The following is an 8,203-nucleotide window of genomic DNA, read 5'->3' on the forward strand; positions in this document are numbered from 1 at the left end:
ACCGTATTCATAGGTCAGGGTACTGATTAATACCAAGTAAATAGGTGCTAAGTTGTTGGGTTGCTTTCATACGATATTGAGGTATAATATGATATTGGTTTATATGATATATTATCATATCACATAAAATTGTATTATATTTAATTGTGATCTATATTATTGTATCATGATACAATATGTATAATATAATATTGTATTATATGATTTTTTACTTTTTCACATGACATTGTATCATTTGATATGATACAATGTTGTATTAAATTATATTGGTTCATATGATATAATATAATTTTATGTATCAAATATGACACAGTGTCATACAATACAATATTTTACTAAAAGATAAAATATAGTATTATATGATTCACTGTTATGATGTATTATGTAATATGATATTGTATTATGTGATCAAATACAATAATGTATAACAGAATACAATTTCATATAATATGTTGCAATATCATATCTCATCATTGTTTATTACGGTATTTTATTGTAGTATATGATATTGTTTGTAAGTATGATAGGATGCAGTATTTAATTTGATATTATTGTATTGATTAACATAATTTTATGAACATATGATTAATATCATACAATTTTTTGAACAGATGATATACGATATTGTGTCCAACAGAATCCAGGAATATCCAAGATCATAAAGTATGATTTTCATATGATATGATAAAGGTGGTCTCATAAAAGTGATGCCTCATTAGGTGATGCCTCGTCTTAGTGAGCTTTGTAATCTGTGGTTATCTATGTTTATTAATCCTAGTGAACTATAGATATTATAATGAAATGCCATGTTGGTCCCATTGGATGATATGAGTGTTTCTGTATACTAATGAAATCATGTTGTTCTTAGTGATTCATATCAATAACCTTGTGTACTTTTGTTTAATTATTATGTTTCTCTTAGAGGACCATATCAATAAGCTAGGGTGTCGTGCATAACATAATATGGTGTTCTTAGGTGAACATATGATTAGCTTACTGTTCTAAGGTACAATGGTTATGTATCGTGCATATAAGCATTGAATGGTTTTTTTTTTTGGATTTGTCGGTCCTATGACACACCAATGCGAGCAAACAAATTATATTTATATTGATTTTATTTTTTATTTTATTAATGGTCGTAGTTTTAAAATTTGCGCCTTTACTAGCAGGTGTTGGTAATTGATGGAAGAGCCAAAAAATCAGCTGTTGTGAAATGGGAAATATAGTGCTAAAAATGTTATGAAGAAAGATTTTTTTTTTTTGAGAAATGCTATATTTAATCGCAAAAGTTTGAATTCAATAACAATACATGAGTATTTTCCAACAAGATGATTTATTCATTAAGAATAAACATTATCAACACGTAACAATACAGTAAGCACAACTGAGTAAAACGATATGTGCTCTCCCTGAAGTTTGCATTATTGAAAAACCCAGCTGTTGGATTAATGTTTTGCATGTTCATGTTAACTGTTTTCAATGTTGCGGGCATTGAGGACGATGATGTGGCTGTGGAATTTGACGATATGAGAGTTGTGGTCTCATGTGCAGATGGTGACGGTAAGTTTTCAAGTAGAGCCTGATTTTCATGGGTTCGTGGTGGCAAGTTCGAGAACCTGGTCGACAGCGGTGGAAGAGCTACGATCGTAAAAGGGGATGAAGATGCAGACGCCATCGCAGAATGCTTTTTTTTTTTTTTGCTTAGAGGAGAGCGATCTGTTATATGACCTCATTGAACTCTCATTCCTTTGGTTCGACATGAACATGATATGTCGTGCTTCAAATCCCTGATCATTAAGGTAAGTGTTTGCAGTGGCCCGTAAACAGTGGGATGTGTATTTATGCTCCACACCAGCAGCAAAGCAAATCTCCCCGAGAGACTTGTTGAAAGTGCGCTTTGGCAGGGGTTTTGCTGAATACCAAATATCAGAATGAACTCTCTCTTATATGTATTGGTTGAAAAGATTTGTAGCATTTGAATCAGATTTTGACATCAGTAACTTTAAGAGATAAACATGACAGCAGTTTTCATTATCAGTTGCGTACATTCTCTTGTCTGTGTGGCTGTCATTGGCATCTACACCACCTTGATGATTATTTTGTAATGTTTTGTGTTGTAATGCAGCATATTGGCCAGTTTCATCTGTGCAGAAGACAAAGCAGTTATGATTAAACTTATGGTGGAACTCTAAACCTCTGGTAATAAAATTGATGGACAGAAAGTACCATACAGCATGGCGCAAAACCACTGGTGATGATGTGGCACCTTGGAGGTATTTATAAATCTTCTGCAGATCATGTATCTCGATAATATCTTTGTGTGATGTTGGTTTTGACAGATCAAGTCAGGTTCGCTCTTTAAAGAAACCATCCAAGATTCCATTGGCTGTTCTGAACTCCTTGTCATGGACTATATTTACATCTTTCTGAATGTCAGCAAGATGGCGATTTATTGCTCCTTTGATAATGATCAAAGTATTTTTGTGGTGAAAAGGCTAAACATCATCATCAACTTTTTCTTTGGGGCTGGCTTCACAATAAAATCACGAGAGATGACTGGCAAGAGTTGACACATTTGCTGTTTGCAGGTCTAATGTTGCACCATTAGTACAGAACCATAGATCTCCATGTTCCAATCTAAAAGGAGTGAGTTGTGTTTTAGAGACTGACATTGTGTAACGTTTGGGGGTCTTGTGTTTGGTTGTGTAAATTCTGCAACAAATCTTGACCCTTAAAGATTTTTATACAAATGTCAAATTGCTGCAAACACATTTACCTTGAAAAATCCCCATGCTGTATTTCTTTTTGTTGATTTTGCTTGCCTGGAGTCGAAAAATTTCTCTATTTCCTCATTTGTAACAGTTTTGAATCTCTGTGGAAAATGTGGTTTGTTTTCATTACTTCAGTTTTGATTTTTAGCTCACCTGAGCTGAAAGCTCAAGTGAGCTATTCTGATCACATTTTGTCCATCGTCCGTCTGTCCGTCTTTTAACTTTTAACATTTTGAACTTCTTTTGTAAAACCGCTTCGCCAATTTCAACCAAAATTGGCACAAACCATCCTTATGGGAAGGCAAGTATAAATTGCAGAAATGAAAGACCGATCTTTATTCAAAGGGGAGAAACCTCAAAACTGTAGAAAAAGAGAGTGCATTTTTAAAATTTTTGAAATAATGTTGTTTTTAGTGAATCATATCAATAGCCTAGTGCACTATTTTACAATTATTATGTTTCTCTCAGTGGACCATATCAATAAGCTAGGTCGTCATGGTGAACATAGGAAAAGCTAAGTTTACTATGGTACAATGGTTATGTTCTTACCATAAAGCGAATATCAAGATGTAAGTTACACTAATGTACAGCTGCTGTGTTGCTTTCAAGAGACTACTACCAATAACCTAGGGTACTAATTTTGATGTTAAGTTGCTCTCAGTGACAGTATCAATAGCCAAAAATACTAATTTGTAGCTGTTATTTTTCACCCAATAGAGCTATCCATAGCCAAGGGTACAGATTAATACCAGGTATATACCTGTTAAGTTCCTTTCAGTGGACTAAAGCAATAACCCAGTATACTTATTAATATTTGGAATGAGGCTTCTATATAAACAGTTTCAATCGCCTGAGGTTCTGGTGCATAGCTGTTGAGTTGCTTTCAGTGAAAAGCATGAATTGTGTCGGGTACTAATGTATAACTGGTTTTTTAGCTCACTTGAGCTGAAAGCTCATGTGAGCTATTCTGATAACATTTTGTCTGTTGCTTGTCTGTCTGTAAACTTTTCATATTTTCAACATCTTCTCCAGAAGCACTGGGCCAATTTCAACGAAACTTGGCACAGAGCATTATTAGGCAAAGGGGATACAAAGTTGTGAAAACTAAGGACCACCCTTTTTTTCAAAAGGAGATAATTAGGAATTATTGAAAAAATTTAAGAACTTTTCAAAAATCTTCTTCTCAAGAACCAATTGGCCAGGAAAGCTAAAACTTGTGTGGAAGCATACTAAGGTAGTATAGATTGTGAAAATCATGACCTTTTAGGGATAGGGTGGGGCCACAATGGTGGGTTGAATTTTTTCATAGGAATATATTGAGTAAATCTTTAAAAATCTTCCTCTCAGAAACTAACCAGTCAGGAAAATTTGTCTGGAAGCATCCTAAGGTAGCAAGGGATAGTTTCGGATAAAGTACCCGTCAATATTTTTGTAAAATTGAAAGTTGCTGTACTTGAAGGCTTATGAGTGTTGCTAAAATTCATGAAATGATTTTTAATGATTTTCATTAGTTAGAGGGGTGTCTCTTGTTGAAATTGATATGCAATATGTAGGCCACATATGTTAGGTACATGAGAATCAGAAGTAAAATGCAAAACCCGCGGCTATGACTGTTGTGTTGACTTTACACAGTGAAATTACAAGTTACAGATGGGAGGTAAAATTACACGAAAAGTAGTTGGATTGGACATTGTCAACTATACACCGATAAGTTTCTGACATGTGATGGTGCAACATGCACGCGGTACGGAATGTCAACCCTTTGCAGGGAATTAGTTGGGGGAGGTCTAAAAAGCTGAAAAATTAGCAGAATATGAAAGGGTTAAAAGCTAATAAAAACCAGGATGTAGAGAATTTTACAGGTTTTGACTAGTGATTTTCTTCAGAAATTGGTGATTGGCCTTATAAAGAGTGAATTAAAGTTATTTGACCGGAATGGGAACTGAGGAAATTCTAGTTACAGAGTTCCGAAGACACACATCCCCTGGCTGCAATGAATTGTATAAAAAAAAACTGTCCTGTGCCACCTTCAAGACAACATGGTATTTTCAGATTTTTCATTTCAGTGTAATTTTGAGTGGATTTTGTACCATAAGTAATATATTTTGTGAAAATGGATGAATTTTTTGGCTGTAGATGTCATTACATGATTTATTAGCAAAAATATTCAAGGGGAGTAACTCCCTCTTAAATGTGTAGAATGACCACCACTAGAGTAAATTGGATTAGAGAGTAGGTATTTCATACCCTGGTGCGATTAATAGGCTTCAGTTAATTAATGAGATAAGAATAAATACTTTAAAACAGTTTTGATCAATTGAATCATTAAATTTATGAATTTGCAGCCATTTCGCTGTCTGATTTTATGAAATAACAGTAAGCCACCTGACTTATATGACCAAATTTTTTTAAAGCAGCATATTTTTATTTCAACTGAACTTTACATGTAGACAGATGCAGTTATCAAATTATACAATATGTCAAAAAAATCAAGTTTTTGCTCCTTCCTATCCATAAATGATATTTTAGATGTATTTATACAGAATTGAAAAAGCCACCCCCTCTTTCCAGTTGACTCCATCACCATTACATGTAGGATATGTAAATGTACATTTGACCTTGAAATAACATCTGTATGATAATTACTCTTGAAATGAACAAAAAACAACATATTTGTACCGTTTCATTGTATATATGCATCAAAAATGTAGAAAAATTTGAACATTTCTCATGGAATTCTCATCCGTTCCCAGGTACCCAGGTGTGGTTGAATTTCATTTTAATTAAAGGCAGACATCACACATGTAGGTCTTACTATTTTAGCAAAGTTAAAAGGAGAAACCAGAATATATAAGATATCCACTAAATATGATTGTAGGCTTAGTTTTTCATGAAAACAAGAAATCAGATGTAGGGCGGCATGTCTTTTTGTGAATAAAAATGCTACAAATCATCCATTTTCCAAAAGAGATCAATTTTAAATATCAGTGATGGTTGTTTTCTATTATGTGTGAAAATGACTCAAGGAAATTGCCACAAGTTTCAGAAATTTAGGTAAAAGTGTTCAACTAATGCTTCTTGTGAAAATCAAAAGATAGGGGGAGGGTATACATGTAATGGTATTTTTAAGTGATGTGATGCTTTTATCATGATAATATCAAGTAGATGTTTGTAGTATTAAATAGGGTTTCTTTTTTAAGGAGGTTGAACAACAATTGACCTCTAAAAGATTAGATTAAGATGCTTTATTTATGGGGAGCCCTATGAATCTCTGTTAAATAGAGGAAAGTGGAAATGGTGGGTTCACTTAAACGGCCATATTTTTCTTAACCCTCAATGGAATTGGCAAAATGTGGTGTACTTTTTCTCAGAATAGCATAAGCTTTTTAATTTTAAGACAAGATGACTTTTCAGAGAATGTTAGTGTAAGTTAAAGGTAGCAAGGGACAGTTTCGGATAAAGTACCTGTCAATATTTTTGTAAAATTGAAAGTTGCTGTACTTGAAGGCTTATGGGTGTTGCTAAAATTCATGAAATGATTTTTAATGATTATCATTAGTTAGAGGGGTGTCACTTGTTGAAATTGATATGCAATATGTAAGCCCCATATGTTAGGTACATGAGAATCAGAAGTAAAATGCGAAAACCTGCGGCTATGACTGTTGTGTTGACTTTACACAGTAAAATTGCAAGTTACAGATGGGAGCTAAAATTACATGAAAAGTAGGTTGATTGAACATTGTCAACTATACACCAGTAAGTTTCTGACATGTTATGGTGCAACATGCACGCTGTACAGAAGGTCAACCCTTTGCAGGGAATTAGTCACTTTCTTTAAATTAGAAACCTGCGAAATATATATATATATATATATATATATGTATATATTTTACTTAATTTAAGCGTTTTATGTCACAATATGGAGGTATCCCATGCCAGTGATTCAACCTAATATAACAAACAAGTGAATATCTAACATTTTTGTTTTATTTCAGTTCCACTTGGAATGTGAATGAGGTATAAAGAACAAACCCCTTCAACGCCACTGTATCTTCTGCTTGAAGATTCGTCCAGTCTGGCGAACGAAAATGGAAGATGCATTCTCCATCGAATTCTGCCAAGATGTTGAAGATGTCACACTCAAGACATGAACTCTACCAAGAAGTTTAAGGACAACTTTTACTCAATTGTGTGTCCGTACAGCCAGGGCACCATGCCCTCGTAAACCACTTGTCTAGAAGATCAAGTTGCGACATTCTCTGCTTACCTACCGCAGCAATTTGCCATGTAGAAAGGTCCAAATTACCTGTGTTTGAGAAGAGCTAAAACAGGCAGCATCATTCACGATGGCACGAGCCATCAAGTCTGTTGCTATCCGTGTGTAAAGAGGCTGAAGATGCGGAAATGAAAATGTCCTGTATTTCATGATATTTATTTTATTGTAATGAATGTCTTAATTTTAAAGAAAATTTTACTGCTTTTAAATAGAAATGAAGTGAATTCTATGGCAAACGGTATATGCGCATAATTTACGCGCATGTAGCAATTCGTTGGGTTACCCGTTGCCAAGTGTGTTGCTAACGCTCAGGGTAATTGAACGGATTACCAACTGCGTCTAAACCAATCAGATTTTAGTATTTAACATGAAATTATAATAATGCTGATTATAACTTATATTTACATTTGAAATAGGCAAACCCTTGAGAATTATTAAAATAATCGTGTTTTAATGTTTACAATAATGCAACTGTCAAGTGATAAGCATGTGATAAGCATGTGCGGTAATCATTGTGAAATCATTAAAATGTTCACACAGAATTATCCTAATATCGCATGATTTGTAGATGCATTAAATACCTCCATTCATTAGTGTACACGTAGCAGGTGGAGCCTCCAACTCACTATTTTAGAAATAGTCACTTACCAAATATAAAGCTGATTATTTGATACTTAATATTGATAATATGAAATTTAGTATCACTTGTATTGAAATTTAGAATCGCTTATTGATAACAGAGAACAACCGGATTTATTTATGTTCACGAATAGTCACTTATTACGATTCACTGTCTTAGAAATATTGTAAAGAATGTAGATTGTTACGTCGAAGTTAATAATGACATATTTGAATAACAAATTATTTTCTACACATCGTTGTGAACTCATTTGGGAAACCTAAACATACCTGCATAGTATTCATGGACCTTGCTCAGATGCTTTAAACAGCTTCTGCAAATAGTCATTTATAATTTAACTACTTTATCTTTTTATTATTTTTTTTATTTTTCAGATAGCTTTTGTGTTACAGATTATTTACTTATATTTGGTAGATTTACAAATAAGTGCTTTTTAAATTGAATTTATACATGTATGTGTTCACAAGTGTTTTGACATGTTTAAGAAAGTTAGTTTGGAAAGGTGCAAATAAAATG

At 33.5% G+C, this 8,203-nt stretch overlaps 1 long non-coding RNA gene across 2 annotated transcripts; it reads right to left on the reverse strand.

The window, feature by feature from the left end:
* Positions 1–1,775: 1,775 nt before the first annotated feature.
* On the reverse strand, positions 1,776–7,544 carry LOC117685522 (uncharacterized). Of its 2 annotated transcripts, XR_010707564.1 has the most exons (4): positions 7,078–7,544; positions 6,804–6,925; positions 2,777–2,872; positions 1,776–2,637 (listed from the first exon to the last, which is right to left on the reverse strand). It is a non-coding gene; the product is annotated as an uncharacterized lncRNA (long non-coding RNA). The 2 variants fall into 2 exon arrangements; XR_010707563.1 differs by having other exon boundaries at positions 6,804–7,210.
* Between the last annotated feature and the right edge of the window lie 659 nt (positions 7,545–8,203).

The sequence above is a fragment of the Magallana gigas genome, chromosome 7, assembly GCF_963853765.1.
Source record: "Magallana gigas chromosome 7, xbMagGiga1.1, whole genome shotgun sequence".
NCBI classification, from domain to species: Eukaryota; Metazoa; Mollusca; class Bivalvia; order Ostreida; family Ostreidae; genus Magallana; species Magallana gigas.